This window comes from Mustela nivalis (genome assembly GCF_964662115.1).
Source record: "Mustela nivalis genome assembly, chromosome: X".
Lineage (NCBI taxonomy): Eukaryota > Metazoa > Chordata > Mammalia > Carnivora > Mustelidae > Mustela > Mustela nivalis.
In genome coordinates, this window is record NC_139040.1 from 19292567 (window position 1) to 19314479 (window position 21913).

At 39.6% G+C, this 21913-nt stretch overlaps 1 protein-coding gene across 13 annotated transcripts in view; it reads left to right on the forward strand.

The window, feature by feature from the left end:
* Nucleotides 1-1248: 1248 nt before the first annotated feature.
* Nucleotides 1249-21913, forward strand: part of ENOX2 (ecto-NOX disulfide-thiol exchanger 2) — a 304031-nt gene continuing 283366 nt past the window's right edge. For 4 of the 13 annotated variants that reach the window (XM_082717703.1, XM_082717705.1, XM_082717706.1 and 1 more), the window contains exons 1-2: nt 1265-1461; nt 2748-2807. The gene's annotated coding sequence lies outside the window, so the exon portion shown is untranslated. Of the gene's footprint in view, nt 1462-2104; nt 2160-2747; nt 2810-21913 lie in introns of those variants that run through there. The other 9 variants (XM_082717709.1, XM_082717704.1, XM_082717710.1 and 6 more) reach the window with 7 other exon arrangements.

The window sequence follows — 21913 nt, forward strand, 5'->3', positions numbered from 1 at the left end:
TAATTTTAGGCAATTACCTTAGCAAAATGCAATCCCTCTTTGTTTGCATTCATTCCACTTGTGAGTCAAAAAGTTGTCCTGATCAGTAAAATTGTAGTAACCCAACTGTAACAATCAATTCAACTATAAGGATTAATCTCTAACAAAGAAAAAAAGTAAAAAATTAGGAGTGAAATCAACCTTAATAAACCATCATTTTACTCAGCTTTTAAATGGCTTGAAAGTGCTAGATGTCTCCATCTATTTCTTTATCTACCCCTTTTAGCACAACTTTTACCAAAACAATAGTTTACTTTTTAAAGATTTTATGTATTTATTTGACATAGAGAGAGACTCATGCGAAAGCAGGAACACAAGCATGAGGAGTGGGAGAGGAAGAAGCAGGCTTCCTGCTGAGCAGGGAGCTGGATGTGGGTCTCTATCTCAGGACACTGGGATCATGACCTGAGCGGAAGGCAGATGCTTAACAACTAAGCCACCAAAGCCCCCCTAAAACAATAGTTTCTTAAAGAAATATACATTTATTTCTTATTATTCATGTTGTACTCTCTATCTGTTCTAAAATTGTTGCATTACACCAGTGAAGTGGCAACTGTTCTTCGTGACAACGACATGGTTTCCTTATGGGGTAAGTGGGCTTCTGTTGGGTGGCCTTAGATCACATTGCTCTGTCTCTTATGATACTACTTCAAAGGAAAAATGTGATACACTACTGGAAACATGGTATACATTTCCCCCAGAACCTCTGAAATGATTCTAATGCAGATGCTTCACACAGAACACACTATGACAGGTTTAAAGGACCAGTTATTCTAAGTCTATCAGAGCATAAATAACATTTTTAAAAGTCGTTCAACCAAACTCAATGAGAATTTTAAATCACGACATAAAGTGCTTCCCCCAAAATGCTAACAGCTTAACCAATAGTAAAATAAATCTTGAACCCCCACAAGCACATCACCATACCCCAAGAAGCGAGAGTCTGTAGGGCACTACATTGCAAACTACAACACCCACAATACCCTCCCTCATCTGAACTCAGTGTTGATCCAACTGGTGGTAGGAATTGTGGGTATTCAGAAAGAAGGGCCTTAACTTCATCTCCCATAATCCTTTGTCCTCACTTGAGTCTCTCCGCCAATGCCGACACTAGACCCCCCCCAGGAAGCACAGCCTCCAGCGGCCTAAAACTACATTTCCCATGAGGACAAGGGACTGGGCCTCAGGCTTCCCTGGTGACCAGTAACCAATAGGAGAGGCTGAAGCCGCCTTGTAGTGGGTGAGAATCTGGCCCTGGGCCTGAGCGTCCGGCCTAAGCCGGCTAGCACAAGGCGGGGAGTTGGGAAGACCGTGGCTTGACGTGAGGCGCCGCGAGGGCGCCGTACTCTCAGAAGCTGTCACGCCGGCCCGATTTTCCACGGCTGTATAAGAAGTAGCCCTTCGGTAGCCGGGGAGCTGGAGGTCAGAGAGGCAGAAAGCCCGAGTGGCTATGGCTGGGGACTGTGGGACCGAGGGGGGCTAGGGAGGAGGGTGCTTCCGGGCCGCTGTCTTCGGCGTTTAACTCCGCCCAACTCCGCCTCTGCCGGGGAGGGGGTGTCGGGACTGGGAGTTTGGGGTGGGTTTTTGAGTTTTTCCACGGCAGTTTCCTTGAGTTTTGAGCCTCGGGAGCGCGCCCTCTCTACTTCTTTTCCTACTTCGCCCGCTTTCTTTTTCTCCTTACAACGCTATCGTCTGTCCCCGCTGCCGTCCGGTGCCACCTCAGAAATCTGAAGTTAGGGTTCTCTACCGGGATCTTCTTAGGCGACGTCTGGACTCTTTACTACTGGGAGGAGTTTCCTCTCTTCCCTCAGTTTACATTTCAGATTTGGGCACACACCATTCCCAATGCACACACTCCCCGATGTTTCCTCTGGGGGCGTGGGAATTCTCGCCACGCCTAGAGAGTGACTTTTTGCCAAATTTTCACTTTTTGCTTCCTTGCTGGTGAGATGAAGATCGTCGCCCTCTCTTTATTGGCCCTTCCAGCCACCTGGCCCTTCCCTGACCAGATCTTTGGAGTGGAAAGGGTTTCTCGTCAGTTTCTAGAAGGGGTGGGGAGTAGTAATAGAAGAAATTTCGCTTTTGAGGAACATGTGGTTAAGGTTCAGTGCAGTGCTTTGGTGAGAGGCAAAGGCAAGTTAGACCTCTTTTAAAAACCGAGCGCTTTTGGGTTTTCCAGTACGGACTCCTACAGCACTGATGTTGACAATGATTTAGGGGGCATACTGACTGCGGAATAAATTAGACGGCGAAACAGACCGTATCAATTATTTTATTATTACAAAAACGTACAAAAAATTTGTAATACTGATGGAGTTGGGAGTTGACATTGTCCTCTGTCTTCCAGAGCAGTCCTGGTAGGCTTTGTGGAGGAGGTGAATTTTAAATTTCAGCTCCAAAGGAGTAAAGAGGATTTGAAATGGGCAAAGAGGAGAGAGAAAATGCTTTCTGGTACCGGAACTGGTATCTGAGAAGGGTAGATTAAAGAGAGAGCACTTTTGTGAAGGGCGGGCATGGGTATACCTGACTGGAATAAAAGGTGTCATCAAGGAGAGATTGTGAAAGAAATAGTGTTGGAAAGCCTGGGTCATAATAACAGGATACTTTAAAGCATCCACATAGTTTGGATATTATTCTATATCAAGCAAAACTAAAGACAAAAAATTAAGATTGGGTGATTTTTGTGTGTGTTTTTCTTTTCATCCTAGGGGAACCTGATTTGAGATCATTTCTTGAAGAACACAAAGAAGTGTGGTGGTATGTTCCAGGTGTGAGTTTAATTTAAATCCAAGAAAAACTTTGTCTTATACATGTTTTATTAGTGGCTATTCTTAGCTACTACCCTACAGCTGTCATTTTAAAGCCTGGTGCTGTAAATTTATTGTCTTAAGAAGTATATTTGCTGTCCTTATACGTCATGTTATCTGAATTGTCATTTCACTGGGCAATAATAATCACTATTTATTGAGCCCATGTAATGTTCAGGCACTATCATAAGCACTTTGTTGCATTATCTTAAGAGTTTTACAAAGTAGGTACTATTTTTCCCAGTTTTCTAGAAGAGAAAGCTAAAACGCAGAGAAGTGAAACAATTTACCCAAAGTCATATGGATTGTAAGGAGTTGATTTGGGGTTTGGGTGTATAGATCGCTGGCTTGAAAGCCCAGGCTCTCTCTGCCATGGTTTACTAGTCTCACTGTTCACTTTTGTTCTTGACTTTCCATTTGTGGTAAGGAAAGATTATTGTGTTGATCACCCTGGCAGAAACCCAAATGATTCACTTTTAGTTTCTATGTCAGTATGTGTGTGCTGTAAAGTAACTGCCAAAACCGAATTAGCTTAACTGCTATTGCAGCCGTAGCTAATTGTGTCTGCCAAAACTATAGTCAGTATGGCTATTTCTGAATCAGATAAATTCTCTTTAAAAGACATGTCTTACATGTAAGCTATTTTGACCTGAACATTACTTTAGGCTTTATTATAGCTTTTGTTTTAAGTGACCTCCTATGTCACTAGGTCTCCTTCGTGACCTTTGCTCACATGCAGTGCTCAGGATGCAACAGAGTATGAGATGTGAGCTCTCCCTAGGTCTGTCTGGGGAGGTGTATGACCGTAATTCTGAGATAATGTGTAGTATAACAGAGATAGGGACAAAGTGCTATTGGAAGGGTAAAGGAAGGAGTGTCTAACTGTCAGGGAGAAGTCTTCTGTAAAGAGGTGACCTGACAGGTCTTGAAGGATAATGAGTTTTCCAGGCAGAGAGCAGCAGAGAGGAGGCATTCCAGATTAGAAAGAACAGTCTGTGAAAGATATGTGGCTATAGAAGAGCAAAGCATGTCCATTCAATATTTAGGAATTCAGCATGGCTAGGGTATAGATTGTTTGGGGAAAGGAAGGTTTGTAATGGAAAAATAGGTTGGGGCTCATTTGTGAAGTACCCTGAATGCAGTGCTAAGAAATTTGGATGTGCTCAGGGTGCCTGGGTGGCTGAGTCGGATAAGCATCCAAGTCTTAAGCTCAGCTGAGGTCTTGCTCTCAGGGTTGTGAGTTCAAGTCCTGCTTTGGGCTCCATGCTGGGCATGGAGCCTACTTAATGATAATAATAATAATAATAATACTTTTTTTAAAAAAAGAAAGAAATTTGGATGTGCTCCCATAGGCCATTGTTTTTTAAACTGTAGGATATCTTCCAGTGGTGGTTATGTTGTACTTCCACAAGCATTTTAAGTTTTAGTAATTATATATTCTGATGTGTCTCATAAAAGGTAAAACTGAATTATATCATCAAACCTAAGGTTATGGAGGAAATGGCTTAGTAAAAATAGAAAGTAAACAAGTTTTATGTTTATTTAAAGACAGATGTTAAGTAAATAATAGTACACGTGGTGTGTGAATATGATAGTACTCAAATAAAATTTGGGAATTAATGATTGTAGGCAATAAAAAACATTAAAATATTTTAGGAGAGGAGCACCATAATGAGATTTTTACTTTAGAATGCACTGGAGGGGGGGCCTGACCAGTTAGGAAGCTAGAGATGTTGAGGACCCAAGGGAGCTGCATATGAGAGGAGGGAACAGATATAAGAGACATTTAGAAGGTAAAATTAGTAGGACTTGGTAGAAGTGATTATTATATTCTGTCGGTGTCATCAGACTTATTTTTGAAAGTCTCTATGTCACTTGTCTGTTAACCTTTATATTCTAAGATGTGCATGTTATTGCCAAACTCAGTCCATGGACATGATATACATGAAGGTAACACTGGAGGCTGTTTTCACGAATGGGTTTGGATTACACACAGGCAGCTTCACTGCCTTATTGAGTGCCCTTGACAGCAGTGGCACAAATATTCAAGGCACTGGTAAGGAATATGAGTATGATCTGTGACCCTTAGTCATCTGAGGAACTCCTCCTTCAAGTCTCAGTTCAAATATCAACACCTCTTTTTTAAAAAAAATTTTTACTTATTTTTAAATTTCTTTTCAGTGTTCCAGAATTCATTGTTTATGCACCATACCCAGTGCTACATGCAAAACGTGCCCTCCATAATACCCGCCACTAGGATCAACACCTCTGAAGCCTTTCCTGCAACTCTCCCTGCCCCCACACTACGCACAGACACATGCAAGCATACATGAAACAATGTTAGGCTCCTGGCCTCCATGGAACCCTGCACTTACCTCTGTCCTAGGCTGCACCACACTATAGTGTGTCAGTCTGTGGATGTGTCTGGCTCTCCCCTAGACTGTGAGCTCCTTGAGGGCAGACGCCAAGTCTCTTTTATCTCTATACCCAGAGAATCCAGAACAGCTCTTAGCACTTGGTAGATAAATATAAAATGGTTATTGGATGAAAGAGATGGATACACATAGTCATATGAATGTAATTCAGAACTTTGGTACCATAGTGCCAAATGTTACGAGAAGATGAGCTATTTGCTACATTAGCTGCTTTTGCTGAATAAAGCAGTAACTTAAAGTGTCCTGAATGCATAACTTCACTAGAGGTTTCTTTCTCATTTTTTCATTTTCCTTCACTCTCCTGTGGTCCCCTTAACTTTTTCATTCTCCTCAATTATCCACCCAGCCACCTGTTCCTTAGGCCTGCTCATTGCTTTGCTCCACTTGACAGGGTTCACATTGTTCCCGGCCCAATAGTCTGCCAAGGAGCCATTCCTCCTCCACCCACCAAATGCAGTTGACTCCATCCTTGAAATCAGTCTCAAATGGGTCTCCCACTCGTAGATGCTACTACTGGGACTGTAATTTGATACAACCCTTCTGGAGAGAAATTACCAGTGTGTATCAAAAATCTTAAAATTGGACATAGCTTTCTATCTACCACTTCAATGTCTAGGGCTCTATGCTGAGGACGTAAATGTGATAGTTTCAGAATTTTAGCTCTCAGGATAAATATCCCAGGAAAAGGAGAAAAACATAGCATTTTAAATGTCCCCAATACTAGAGATTTGGATTGAATCAATTATGCTAGATCTATAGACTAGATTACTGTACTAAGTAGCCATGTAAGTTGATGTTGCTAAAAAAATATTTAATGATGTTGAAAATTGTTTATGATATATTAAGAGAAAATTCAGGTTACGAAGCTGATAAATTCCAGTTTAAACACACACATACACATGCACGTGGCGCCACACACACACCCCTATGCATGCATACATCGGAAATTACTATCCTGTAATGTTAACACACAAAAATGCAATAGCGGTTTGCTGTAAATGGTAAGGTATCATGAGTTCTGGTTTTAACCTTTTACATAATTTTCCTTTCTAATAATCTATAATAGTGTATTTGTTACTTTTTTAAAGTTATTAAAAATGTCTTTCCTGTGTCTACCCCTATCATCATTGCCTTAGTTTGGGGCACACCGCCCCCCCCCCATATACCCTGCAACACACACACACACACACAACTTTTAGCCTGGATTACTACTGTCTCCAACCTGCTTCCCTTCCAATCTGTTTTCCACCAGTGCTGACAGAATGATTTTTCTAAATCGCAAATCTGAAGCTATCCAGTTCTATATAAAATAGTTCAGAGACTGCCCATTGTCCTTAAGATAGAATCCAAACTTCTTAGATTGGCTTTTAAAACTTCTGAAAATCAGCTCTCTGCTTTTCTCCCCAGTGTTACTTTTTCCTCCTGTGATTTACTTTTTCTTGGTGTCTTAGGCCAGTGCCTGACATTTAATAAGAGTTTAGTTAATGCTAGCCAAATGTTGATGTGGACTGTATGGGTTAACTCTTGTGCACCAGGATTTCATTCCATCCTCAGTAAACATATTAAATACATGCAATAGTTATCTCTACTTTACAGATGAGGAGAATTAATTTAAATACGTAAAGTGGGAAGAAAAATCATCATCATAAAGAACATTTTTTAAAGGAAAAAAAATCGAAACTTCTTTCTGTAACACAGTTCTCTTCATTTTCCTGTAGCCTTGGCCAATTATAGTCAGTATACGCTCAGACTTTGTACATTTCCTTGGGCAAGTTCTGTGTGACCACAGCTTAACAAGAATGGTCCAGACTGACATGATCTCACCATGTTACAGTTCACATTGCCCTATTGTACAGAAATCTTTCCTTTGTGTACATAACACTTCATGCAGGAGAAACAGAAGAGCTCCAATTGCTTTGTTTTTCTTTCTGTTTTGAAATTCTATGTCTTTTGGGATGGGGATGTCAGCAGAGAGCTACGGAAAACTGTGATAGAATTGAATGTACAAGAAACAATGTGTCTCATGGGAGCCAATGTCATTGGTTAATTTATTTTTTTTAAATGTCACGTAGATGTATTTTCCAGCAATCTCTCCCCAGGGAAGACCTTGGTTGAATTCAACGGTTAATCCTATTTACAGAATGCAGCCCATGCGTGCACTATATTCCTGCATTGTTAAGTGGTCTTAGACATATGTAGTGGATTACCGTAACGACATACAATCAGGTGAATATGGGATATCTGATTTTCTCTACAAAATGTATCAGTGTTCGTATTGTCAATCAGGATCCTGCAGCATGGTCTTTCCTTCATTTGCCTTACAAATAAAATCCATTGTGCAGAAATGGATGCTTTTAAGGGATAGAAGTCCTAAGCATGAATTGTCTGGATAAAATGATATTGCTTTATAAGGAATTATTGCTTTTAAATAATCCAAGAGAAAGAATCTATAATTCTCTTGTTCCATGATCAGATAAGTTGAATACAGAAATTACAGATAGAGGTTCAATTCATTTAATGGATTAAAGTGGGCTTATTATGTGCAAAGTACTCTGTTAGACACTGCACTAGATACTTATAAATACCCTCTTTCGATGCCTTCCAGACAGAGAGGCAGAGACAGAGGTTGACCTAATGTACACACAAGAATGAGTGTGCAAGAGCAAATGACAGAGAAGATTTTAACAAGCAGGTCCATGATACAAATGAAAATCTCTCCAGCTGAAAACTGGGATATGCGCCAGTAGGGACTTATTTTTTGCCCCCTTCATATCCCAGTTTTCACTTTCCTCTCTGGGATATATAGGCAAAAATGAGCTACCACATAGCTGATAAGCAAATGATCTACTTCTCTGTTTACAAACACTTTGAGAGAAGGAACAGTGACTGTGTACGGAGCCCTGCACAAGCCTGCTAGTGATGTGAGAGTTATGACTATGTCAGCTTTTCCAGGGTTTCTCTCTGCTGCAGAGATTTGGCAGACACCTCAGACAAATTTTATGTCTCTTAAATCTTCTGCAAGCTAGGCTCGGCTTATAGATTTATGTGTACAAAAAAAGCGAAATGTTTACCAGTTTGACATTTTTGAAGATCAAAACAGACTCAGTTTTTTTTTTTTAATTCAGCATACACCTCAGTTTAGTTTACAGAAAGGGCTAATTGCTTTTGCTGTTTGTTTAAAACAGCTGAAATGTTTACTTTCCAGAAGTGGCAACAGATCATATGTCTAAAGATTTATATTCCAGGCCTCAATGTTGCTTCCTCTTTTTCTTGCCTACGAGCGTCAAGTTTTGCTAAAGTCTTCATTTTCTTTCTTTCTTTTTCTCTTCTTTTTTTTTTTTGCCTGTACTGATACACGGTATAAACCAATGCAGGACGGGAGGTGCTGTGAAATATATAGGCGATGTAGAAGAAAAATAAAAGTTTTTTTAAAGGTTTTTTCTCAGTTTTTCAGTGGTCCTGTCCCAGCAAAAGGTTGTCCCTTGGTGTAATAATGACAGGTGAGAATGTGAACTGGAGAACTCTGAGCGACTACTGGTTAACAAGTCTGGTCCATATGTATCTGTAGGCAGAGCACAAATGGAGTTTTGGCTGTAATTCAGAAGACTCAAGCACTGTGTGGAGAATGTTATGTAAACAACTTTACTTCATTCAGTGCTGAACTGTGAAAGATAATGATGGGGAAATCCCTAGTAAGGGCCCTTCTTGGCCACTCCAGCTGTTCTTCTTTTTAGCCAGTAACAGCGGCCAGTAAGAGCTTCCTGGGGTAGAAACTGTGCCACAGTAAGACCCCATAATATGTCCTCCCACCATTTCTCCTTCCGTCAAGTCCTCAAACATACTTCACTAGGATTACTTTGGTCACATAATATTCTAATTTTTACCTTTGGAGAGATGCTGAGTTTGAGTTCAAGGAGCACTTGATATCCCAGCTCATTTATTCAATAGACATTTGAGCACATATACAGGACCAGACCCTATGGTAAGCACTAGGAAGAGTGATCATTTAGAAGTAGTCCCTGCCTGCCCTTAGAGAGCTCACAGTTAAGTGGAGGGGGTGGAGATAAACGCCCAAACCAGTAATTACATTACAGTAGGAAAGATACATTACTTCAGAGAAGGAGGTAATATACAAGGTGCCCTGGAAACATGATGAAGGGAATAATTGCTAGAGGTTGGTAACATAGACCAGAGTCTGAATCACAAAGATGAGTCGAAATTGCCTAGAATCCGGGTGGAAAGAGAGGTAGGTAGGGGGAGCACCAACGCATGCAAAGTAGTCACGTGTCAGAATGGATAGTTTAGAAAAAGCTAAGATCTTGTGTGTGATTCACTGGGAGTTGGGTGGGGGACAGGACAATCTGAAAGGTACCTTGTGGCCAGTTGGTGAAGGAAGTCTGCTTGCTAAGGAGCTGGGCAGGGGTGATCCAGTACAGGGTGTTAAATGTGGGAGTGACATGATTGGATTAGAGGATGGGCTGGGGTGGGGTGGGAAACCAAGATAGAAAACCTCCACCTTTTAGTTTGGAAGTCTTGAGAGGTAGTCACTTGCAGTATATTTAACAGTGTCATCTGCACTAGGTTTTCTTTCAATATCCAAAAATCCCTTTGAACAGTTGTTTCCTTCTACACATAGGACATACCTTCCTGTACTTCTTCACATGTTGCTTAGCTGAATATTCATTTTTCCACCTCAAATCAATGATCTCCGTAGTAATTGGGGCTTGATTACCATGAAGGAAATCAGAGATTCAGAGCTTAGCAACTTGCTTTAAAAAACTGTATGAGGCTTATTTATTGCTTACTAAGTCAGCAGGGCTGACGTGAGTGCTGGGCAACTCCCCTTGGGGGTTGGGGGAAGGAAAGGGACAGAGGCTGGAAAGATGACAGAGAGTGTCAGTTTTAAAAATGGGCAGCATTCGGAAAGTTGAAAAACCTTAAAGGCCACATCCAGATATGGGAAGTAGATAGAAGGGCCAGAAGTATATGAATATAAAACAAATACATGTTGAGGGTACCTGTGCTTCAGCAGACTATACTATCTAAGCTGTCAGTTTAGAACATATTCTTTCCCCGACTCCGATATGGTAAATGGCTTGCCATTATCCATAGGATGAAGTCCAAACTCCTTCGCATGGCCTTTCTGCCATCTGGTTCCAACCTACCTTTCCAATCTTCATACTTCTCTCTTACAGAATTTTTCTCCTCCAGCCAGTTACCCTTTCAGACACTGCTTTGTTATGGCCTCACCTGCATTGTGACCCCTCTCAGGGCAGGGACTGTGCTTATTGTGTTTTTGCATCCTCTACAGTGCCTAGCATGGTGTCTTGCATATAGTAGGCACCCAAGGTATATCTATGGGTTGATTATTGGCCCCCCATTCTTTCCAGTTTCTCCACTACTATTGACCCAATATCCTCTCTACTAAAAATGGCAACTCAGACATTAGGTAAAAGGGATCAGCATTCCACAAATTATCTTTTAACCTTCTATTTTGAAATCATTTTAAATAAAATTTTCAAAAATAATACAGGACTGTCATGCCATTCACTCAGATTCACCAGTTTTTAACATTTTGTCCTATTTTGGTTTATGCTGCCTTTTTTAAAAAAATTAAAAATATATTTATTGGCGGGGAGGGGCAAAGGGAGAGGGAGAGAAAATTTCAAGCAGACTCGTTGCTGTGCATGGAGCCCAAGGCAGGGCTGTATCCCAAGACCTTGAGACTATGACCTGAGCCAAGATCAAGAGTCAGCCCCTCAACTCAACTGAGCCACACCGGTGCCCATATGCTTCTTTATATAAATGTGATATTTTGTTCTGAAACATTTGAAATTGAGAAAGCTATACTCCTTATCCTTCTTCTTTATTCTCAACCCCTTATGGTGAAAAAATTTAATATACAGAGACCATTAATGAATTGTACAGTAAGTACCCCTATATCCACCACTTAGATTCTATAACTAACACATTGCTCTATTTGCTTTATCACCTATCCATCCATTTATACATCTTTTTATGATTTCAAATTAAGTTGTAGACAACCATACTTTTTTTCTAAATTCTTCAATATGTATATCACTGACTGGATGAACAAACTACTTTGTGCTCTGAAATCAACCAGATCATTTTGTTATATCTGCATTTACGATATTGCCAAAACACCAGTCTACCTGTGTATCTTTGATCTATTAGGCCATGGAACACATGTCTCTTCAATTAACTTTTGGATGTCCCTCCACTTCACCTAGTGCAGTGCCAGGCACATTCCATAAATACCACTTAATGTTGATGTACAGAGACAGAGCTATGGCCAAGGAAGGAATGATAATAAAACTAGAATAAACCGAGAGAAGAGAGGAGTATATGAGAAATGGGCCAAAAGTGAATGGGTGAGAGAGAAGGTAGGGCTTGAAGAATTGAGGGGAGAAAAGGGTTAGCCCACCTGGTACTACCAGTAGTACTTCTGTCTGCTACTTTCCAACCCTCTCTTTAGAAGGATAGGTTCCAGGAAATGAGGGACAATTGCTGTTCAGCAGACCGCATGACAAGTCTTCTTGCTACTACTTAGGCACTGCCAATTAGTATATTCATGTTGTCTCATGAATATGCTAATCTACAAGATGCAGCTTAGTTTTAGAGGGTACGGGTGGGCCACTGAAAACTTCTTTCATGCTAAGTCTGTTCTACAGGCCAGGGAGCACTTGAGTTCAATGAATCTTGGTTTTCTTTACAACTTTTCCTTTCTTGTTCTGTTATGAGTTCTTATGAGTATAAGGATAGATCTAATATGCATTTATTGAACAATTTTGAGCCAACCACTGTGCTAGCTGCTATCACATCATTAATGTTTCTCAACAACCCAATCAGGTAGATACTTCTTCTTTTCCCATTTGTCAGGTGAAAAAACTCCAGAGGCAGCATGATTAAGTACTTTGTCCATAAGCCAGAACTTGAGCAACTGAGGTTTGTTTTACTTTTAAAGCCCAGTGGTCTTAACCACATTGTCTGATGAAATTTAAAAAAAAAATTGCCAACCCAGTGCACGTGCAAGGAAGTTTGTTTTCACTGTATTGACTCAGCGTGTGATTTATTCCCTAAGCAAGTCCATCTGAATCACTGAATTCAGAAGGAATTCAGTCATTCAGACTTTAATCATTAGAATGTTAGTATAGTAATGGATTCAGATTGCTTGAATTCAAATCCCATTTTTATCACTTATCAGTTGAGTGAGTGTAAGCAAATCACTTAACATCAGTAAGCCTCAGTTTCCTTACCTTAAAATGAAGATAATGTTTAGCATATAGCTGTGTTGTGAGGTCTAATTTAAGAAATAATGTAAAGTACTATGACTTGTCTGGCATCCAGTAGGTGCTCAGGAATTTCTAGATTACTTTCTTTCTTCCCCTTTTCCCATTTTGGGCCGGATAACTCACCTATAGCTTTCATTTGAAGAAAACAAACTGCTCCTGGGACATTTTTTGAAAAGAAACATTCTGAAGAGGAATATTAGGTTTACTGTTTCCAAGGCTAAGCAAACACAGTTGCTTAACTCTTCTGTGAGCATATTTCAAAGTAAGCTAGAAACAGAAACCATGAGGAGAGTTAGAGGGGTCCAACTCCCTCCTTCCTGGAAATTAGGGCCAAATTGTGACAGTTGTTTTCTATTTTGTCACTAGAGTAAATTTCACAATCGGCATAGACTATCAACCTGGAATATTGGTAACCACAGCCCCTGCCATTCCAAAGTAAGCAAGCTGAGACCAAAATCATGTATAAGTAACTTGACCAAAGTCAAACGGTGGAAACCAAGGTGAAACCAAGTTTTGATGTGTGTGCTCTTTGCAGGAATTTGGACTGATTGGACTCTCGGGGTTTGTTACAAGTTTGATTGATTCAGGGAACAGGAGGGTTTTTTTTCTGGTTCAAGTCAGCTTACTGGTTGCTGCTTTCAGACTGTTAGAATTACTATTTCATTTGGGGTTTAGCAAATTGGTGTTGTTTCTCCCTGTTTTAAGCTCATGGTTTGATTCAAGTTCTTGGTTCTTTGAAATCTTCCACTGGTATTTTTGTTTTTGGGAGAAATATTCATAAACTAAGGTGGTTAAGGGTGGGAACTCATTTGAAAAGGTGGGTCAGGCTTATTGATGGCTGCTGTGAGGCAGCTTGGGTGGATTAGGGAACCATTAGTGCTTGCATTCTGGAGCTTGAAATCAAGATAATGGAAACATTGCAAAGGTTCTTGGTGCATATGTTTGTGTGTTTGTTTTTATCAGGATGCTCTGATGCTTTCATTCCCATTCTTGCTAATCTGGATTGAAACTGCTGCCTCCTACTTCATTGCCTTTTGATAGATGCTGTCAGTAATGTTCTTGATGTTATCCTCATCTTTTCACTGTGAGAAAGAAGCGAACAAAAAACTATCTTCCTTGTACTTTTGCCCTTTACTTTGAATCACCCTACTAAGGAACTTGGGGAATATGAATTTCAAGCTTAAATGTGTGGAAGAGTTCAGTTGCAGTGCCCAAAGGCAGAACAGCCTGATTCTGAAATACAGCCTTTGTTCCTTTTTTACCAGTGTGGTTTAAAAAAATCTCAGGCAGCCTCCTTTGCCAAACTTGAATTTGGCTGACCCTTTTGTTAGTGGTCAGCCATGCCACAGGTAGGGCTGTGGTGGGCTGGGGGTGGGGGTTGCAGTTCTGAAACCTCTGGAGAACTGTATCCTGCCTGCCTGACTTTCCACATGCCGGATGAAAGTGAGTTCTGGTTCTAGGGCTGTCAGTGGTTTTTCAAGCTGTTGACTGTTTACCTAAGCATTTGGAAGGCTAGGATAGCAGCTGTGGTGGTAAAAAAAAGGCTATTTCCAATACCTCAAAAGGCAGGCACTTTCTAGGAGGTGAGGTTTTGAATGATTCCAGCTAGTATGTTTCTGCTTAGAAAAAAAAAAAAAAAGCTCTCCCTTTGGATTCATTTGCTCTCCTTCCCTCCTCTCTCTTGCCTCGCTTTTTCTCTCCTCCCCTCCCAGCCCCCTCCTTTCCTTCCCCCTTTTATAAAAAATCTTTTTCTTTTTTTAAAGATTTTATTTATTTGACGGAGAGAGAGGAATCACAAGTAGGCAGAGAGGCAGGCAGAGAGAGAGGAAGAAGCAGGCTCCCTGCCGAGCAGAGAGCCCGATGCGATGCGGGGCTCGATCCCAGGACACTGGGATCATGACCTGAGCCGAAGGCAGAGGCTTTAACACACTGAGCCACCCAGGCGCCCCAATCCTTCCCCCTTTTAATAGTTCACTTCTTCTTAGCTACCAGTCACCCAACTCTTTGTGATTCATATTATCCATTTTCCCTATTGACTTAACATAGATTTTGGATACATACTTTACTGGCATTTTCAGTATTGGCAATGGCATTCAAAGGGGGCAATTAGAGAAAGTTTTCTTTCTTCTCTCAGGAAGTGGACTCAGAGCACTTGTTTAAGGACACAGGTGGCATTAGAGGGGGCCAAGGAGAGCTGACATCTGATATTTTTGCTATAGCTCTCACTTTTTTTTTTTTGGCTGCTTCAGATTTAGCCCATGTGGACAGACACACACTTGGGTAACCACCATACAGATGGAAATCAGGACATGTGGGATTTGGCTGAACCATAGCTCCCCAAATGTTGCCTGGATCATTTAGTGCCCCAGGTGTGGCCACCCAGGACTTCATGTGCTAAAATTGTGTTCCAGCTTAAGCCAGCTGGTCACTGTATATATAGTATCAAGGCAGCTTGGAGCCTCATAAAACATGACTTTGGATTTTTACCTTGTGGATTTAGACTTTGCTGATCAACCTGAATCGCTCCACACACACTGGGCAGTAAGGATATACCAGGTTAATAGGAAGATTTAACAGAAGGTGGTGCTCATTGTCCCGTAGCTTGGATTCTAGATGGGACATAATGTTAGACCATGCGAAAACAAATGAACTGACTTTCCAGAAAGGAAAGACGGAATTAGAGCGCTTCCGTTTCTTTAATAAACTTCGATGTATTATGTATCAGATTTAAAATGTTTTCCTTTAAAACAGTTTCCCCTCTGTGGCACTTAAAGAGAACAGTGCTTCCTTCCAACTTTAAAACTGAAAGAATTGAGAATTCTTTTTATGAAATTATATTGGCTCTTTTGATTTTTCTTATGTGATAGAGGTGCCTGACTTCAACCGTTTGGGCAGACTTTGTTTCAGAGTGTAACAGTAATAATTCCATACAATTGTATAGTCTTTTAAAATTTACAAAAAGGTTTTTATATCTATTATCTCATTAGCTCTTCATAGGAGTCCTCTGAAGCAGTCAGGATAAGTACTATTGTGTAAAATTTATAAACAAGGGAACTTAAGCTCAGAGAAGTTAAATGACTTGTCCAAGGTAACACAGCTAGAAAGTTGTAGAACTGGAGCCTGAATCCAGGTTCCCTGATACCGAGCCCCAATAGTCCTTCAATTGAGTCATGTTTCCTTTCTAAGCGACTGTCTCCTTTTTGTTCCTACTCGTGATTCGTCTTCAAATTGGTTTAAAAAGTGTGCTTCAGTTTAGCAGATGAGTAAAACTGAAGCACTTACAGGCAAAGTGCCTTCTTAAGGTCATCTGTGGAGAGAGGCTTGCATATAGCTTTTAGCTTTTCATCTTGACTTTAACCGAACTGTGTTTAGGTATACATAGGTTGTTTTCCAGTGTTAAATAGATGCACAAAAGTTGTGTGATCTTAGTGCTTATAGGTGTGAAAGCTGCACCTGGGGAATGGAACTAGGGATGAAAAGTTGACTTAAAATAATTAGCTTCTTGCCTTTTTGTTAAGAGTTGTCTGATTCGATATAATTTAATTTCTTCATACTTCCTTTGCTTCCAGCCTTTTAAATACAATTCTTTAGGGGAAATTAGCAAATATTCATTTCGAATGTTGATTTCTCAGGAACAGGAGTAGCTAGAGGAAGGAGGAAACAGAGGGGTGACTTTTTATGCTCTATAAGACTAGGGAAACATTATTTTGTTTGGAGCTATGAGCTAAGATTTCTTCTAAGGCATGCAAATCGTAAAGTTCTGATTTGTCAACTGCATGCTGTTTCTTTAGGCACTGATGTATGAAATCCCGAACGAATTCTCCGATGAACATACTGCTAATTGCTTCTCCACCTGCTCTCCAACCTCCTCCTCCCCACCCCCTCCACTCCCAATTCAGCCTATAAGTGTCCGTCATTGGAGATGGATGGTGACACATGCAGTAATAGCAATTCATAAAAGCCAGTTCCAGCCCTTGTCTTCAAGGCTCCTGGATTTTCCACTGCCTGCTTTTGTGTAAGTGAAGTGGATGGAAGTGCTACTGGCATCAGAATCCACCTCCCTATGCTCCGTTGCTAGAGCTCAGTTGCTCGGCTGGAGCTGAGCTAAACAGAAGCATCGGATCTAAGCTGAATTATAACTGTTTTTTTTTTTTCCTTCAATAGGGGGGTGGGTTAGGGGTAGTGTGTAGTGAGGTTTGGGGTGCTTTGGCTTTTCTTTTTGTGGCGAGAAGAGGGTAAGGGGAGAATAACTCACATTAGGATACAACGTGAAACAGTTCCCTGAAGAGTGTCACGATGTTCCTGGTACAATATACAGGTATAGTATGTTTTATTTTATCTGAAATTTCCCTTTTGTTTCAAAGTGCATTCCTTTCTTATTTTGCCTCCAGTTCTACTGGACTGAAGGACAAATAAGGTTCTAATGAGCTAAACAAAATATCTGCATGAAACATGCCTGCCCCTTACTATAATGTTTATACCAGATTGCTATGTAAAATCTGGGTTTTCTGTTAAATTGGTAGTCCTGATTCCTTAATTGTGCGTGCTTCTCTGCTGTATTCTTGTGTTGAATTTTTGAAGTCTTATGTCTGCAACTGGTAGTATGCGATATAGCCCAGAGTGTTTGCACAGAAGACACAGTGCTTTGGAAGCAAAAAGCAATTTTTAAACACTTAGTGTGTTGTGTTTCTCTTGAGTTTTTAACTCTCATATTTGTTAATTGGTTGTCTAGATTTGGAATATAGTTAAGAGAAGGGAAACTTCAAATAGGAAGCATTCCAGGATACATTTAGTTTGGTAAATTTATTTTTATTTCGTTATTTAACTCAGATTGATGAACATGATCTATTATTGTTGTTTGTTCTCCTGGTAGGAAAAAAAAAAACTCCTGGAAACAGCAAGGCTAAACATGCCAGTGGCAAATCATTTTGTATTGTAAAGTATCATTGGACCAGAAGTGTTCCCTAAGTATTCTCTTAAGCTTTCAGAAACATATTGGTCCATAATAATGAAGGAACTTGAAGACTGATCAGACATTGGTGAATGTTGTTTAAAAGCCTTCTTATACAGCAATTAGAAAGGATTCTTCCAAACGAAGAATCCTCGAGAAAGTTTCAGTTTCCTACTGAACAGAACAGAAGCTGCGTTCCTACAACTATATGTTTTTATGAGTTTAAATAACATTTATTGTCAAGGACTCTCACCTCCATTCATGCTTTATTGTCCTCAAAATACTGTGCTCCTGTGCTTAAGAGGTAAAAGATCATGTTCTGTTTTGATGTGTGGTTTGACAGTTGATTTCGCTCCTCATTAATTGGACAGCATGCAGATGATGTGGAGAAGTGAGTGAGTGACAGTATTTCAAGGTTATGCTGCAGAGCATACAGTGAACCTTAGTGCCTGGACCAACAGCTGCTGAATTGAATTGTTTGCAATTAAAGCAACAGCAGGTTTGTGTAGTCTCCCTGCAGCCTGTTTATTTGAATTTATAACTTCAGTTTCTTCTTTGGGTAGCGGTTGGTTTGTTTCACGAAGTGTTGGAGAGTTGTGCTTTTTGGATGTTTTCTCCATATCCCGATGCATGCTTGACTACAGAAGAGCCATCTCTGTACATTTTTAATGTGAGAAGTTCTTGTGGTTTTTCTCTTTGGATTAAAAACAGAGACTATCTTGTTTTCTCTACTAAAAAAGCAAATAGATACATTTTCATGGAAAATACTGCTTGGTTCAATAAATAGAGGTTTCTCATGGACCTGTATTACTGGTTTAAATTGCTGGCAGTGAAAAATGTTGGACTTTGTTATGCTATTGGGTTACTATATCTGGGAAGAAGTTCTCTGTGCTAATAAAAGTGTTTATGTTAAAAAGATAGCCATTTCTCAATTCCAGGGTGACCTAATGAATGATGTCAAACCCAGCTAGGTGCCTTTTATGACTGAATTTTATTTGCATGTCACTAATGAATACATATTTAATTTTCTCATAGTTTTACCCTATTAAAAATAACTTATAATTACAGTACCGTTGTTGGTTATTGGCTGATAGTGGATGTGGTGTACATTTTTTACACAGTGATTTCACATATATTTGATCAGCTTATCCTCACGGCAACCGGGTGTGAGGGCTGTGGCATTACGAGCTCCATTTCAGAGATAAGAAAACTGAGACTTCCGGGATAAGTAACTGGTCTGAAGTCTCACACCTAACAAGTGGCAGAGCCCGAACTCATGGGTTAAATTATCTGATTCAAGAATTTGTGATTTTTCTCCTCATATACTGGACTGCCTCTCAGTTGTTGGATCCAGGGTAAATTTGACTTAAGCTGTTAGTCAAGAAAACGAAATGTATTCATTTTCTTAAAAGAAAAAAAGGTTTTATTTGATAGAACTCTAGAGATTTTTTTACAATATTTTAATATTTTATTTTAATATGTGCATGCTTTCCAGATTAATTTTATAGATATATAAAAAAACATTAGTCTTTTGATTAATTTATACATCAGTATGAATGAAGGTAGAGCCTTGTGAAATTTGGGGGAATTAAAATGTTCAATCAAAAAGGTTAATATGAAATATTTTCCTTCTAAAGCAAGCTGATTTGTTTTTAATATTCTGTTTAATAAACATACAGCTTTTTTCATGAAAGTATATGTATTTTAAAATACACTGGCCATGAATGCAAAGTGGTAAATGTTTTCAAGTTTGCATATTTTATCCAGATCAACAGAAAAAGTATACAGCTAACTCGGTTTCATATTTTTCTTTTTGTTTATCTTATCTATCTACCTATCTAAATAATTAGGCCAGCTTTCTCATCTTTTTAAATTTCCAAATGGTTTCTCAATTTTAAATTCAATGATTTAAAGGGGAAAAAACATTTTCTGTCCTACTGAAGAAGGGATTACTGTTTAAAATTGTGTTACCACTTCAGCAGACAGCCCAGATACTTAAGGAGTTCCTAATAGTTCTCTGTTAAATGGTTTTAAAAACCTCTTTAGGAAACATTCTTGAAGCCATCATTCTTAGCTCTGAATTTATTAGAGACTATGCCATAGACTGGAGAAATGATTGGATGCTCACACCATAGACAACTCTTCTTCAGTGTTTGACAATGAATATTTGAGGATATTGTCAAGAAAAGGAACCAGAGATAGGGCCAGTATTATTGGGACCTATTTATGAGACTTTTGGAAAGATGGGAATGGATATATTTTCTCAGAGACTGTGTAATTAGAATTTATCCTTATCTAGGATGACATCTTTATATTTTAACAGATCTTAAGGTAGAGCTATTATTCCTTGCTAGCAAAAAGGAAAAGAGGATGATATAAAGCCCTTTTTATCACTCTTTAAACTTAAATGGAATTTGATTATTTATTTATTTATTTATTTTTATTTCTTTAATTTTTTATTTTTTTTATTTTTTTATTTTTTATAAACATATATTTAAGTGGGTACGAGAAGAATAAATGAAACAAGATGGGATTGGGTGGAATTTGATTCTTAAAAAATGCAGGAGGGAACTTGGCAGAGTGGGTCAGGGTTAGAGGGAGAGGAACTGGGAAAACTGGGGCTTTGGATTAATTGGAAGCTACATATTAAACTTGGTTGCAGGTGACACATTTTCTATGCAGTTGAAAGCTCTGGCTAATACCCCTCACTCCATTCCTCTTTCTGGGAAGAAACACTAAATATAAATGAAAAGGAGCTTATTAGGACTTTTTAAAATTTGGCATTTTCTGATTGGAGAAAGGAAAAGTGTTTCATCTGCAAAATAATCATTTTTCCCCCCTGTGTTCTTTGAGGCCAAGAGAATTTAGAGAGGGAGTAGATTTCTAGGATCTGGCTATTCAGGAAGCTGAAGCTGGTTGTCTGGTGAATTTTTCCCTTCATTATATCTCTGAGTATGTTGTAGGGTCTTGAAGTCAGGTCTTATAGATGGGGGTATGAGGGGTAGTATACACCAGCCAGTGGTGTGCTGGAGCTGGCTTGCACTAGCTTATGTAAGGGGATCACTAAGAATATCTACAGATTTAAAAATTTACTCATATCTGTCTTTTTGCAAAAAAGACTTACGGTACTCATTATGTGCAATAGTTAAGGCATGCTGTCTATGCAGGACAGTATACTGCAGGTGCCTTTTGATCCTCTAAACTGCACTGATCCCCATCCCTTGGATATAGCACTAATGCCTTTGAGGGTTCTTGAACATAGCCACAAGTAAGTGTACTTATACACATGATAACAATAGCTAACATTTACTGAGTACCTACTGTGTACCAGGCCATGTTATAAATACTTTATATGTATGAACTCATCAACTTTCATAGCACTCCTATGAAGTAGGTAGTATTATTTTTATTTTAATGTTAGGAAAACTGAGACACAGTGTTTAAGTAACTTCTGTACCACACAATTACTAAGTAGCAGCATCAGGATTCAAACACAGGAAGTCCATCTACAGAACCTATGCCCTTAACTACTATGCAATATGTTCTATATCTTTAAGGGCACTTCACTGAAGAAGCTGTTTGCCTTTGGTATGCCACCCATTGTCCGTACTTTTGGAAGACATAGAAAGTGTAGAGCTGTCTTTCTGCTTACCAGGCTGTGGACAGTTTTGCTTTTTTCTGACCCTCAGTGCTGATCCTCTGTGGCCAGAGTCATGGTGGATCGTTGTATCCCCAGCATCTTCTAAACACTGCCACTAGACATGTTCTTTCTTCAGATGTTTAAGTAAAACAGAATCTCATCTTCTGTTGCCTCTCTCTCAATTCCCAGCTTTTTGCAAGAACAAACATCGTCAGCCAGGGTGCAGTTTTTCTTCCATGCAGCCAAATAACCAATCATAGGACATCTTCCCTGCATCTACTCTCGCTCCATTTTATGCCTAGCTGTTGGAGTGTTCTTCTTAAATGCTGATCTTGTTATATCACCTTTCTCCTCAAGCATCTAAAGGCTTTGGTTGTGGTGTTTTTTGCTGTTTTCCAAACAGGCATTCAGGACCATTCATGGTCTTGTCCTAGAGACACGGAGCATTATCTCTCACTACGCAAATTTCTCCAAACGCTGTTCAATTCTAGACCACTTCTAGGTCATGACGTACACCCCAAATTTTCAAGCTCTTGTGCTTTTCCTCATGCTGTTCTCCACATTTTAATTACCGTTCTTCTCATCTTTGACCACGCTAGCGCCACTAAACATTTAAAGTTCAGCTCAAACGACACCTTCTCCTGTCTTGTAATACTTGCTGTGGTCTGTCTTTCCCCACTAGACTGAGCTCTTTGAAGTTGAAAAACTTATTTTAGTAGGCTCTTAGC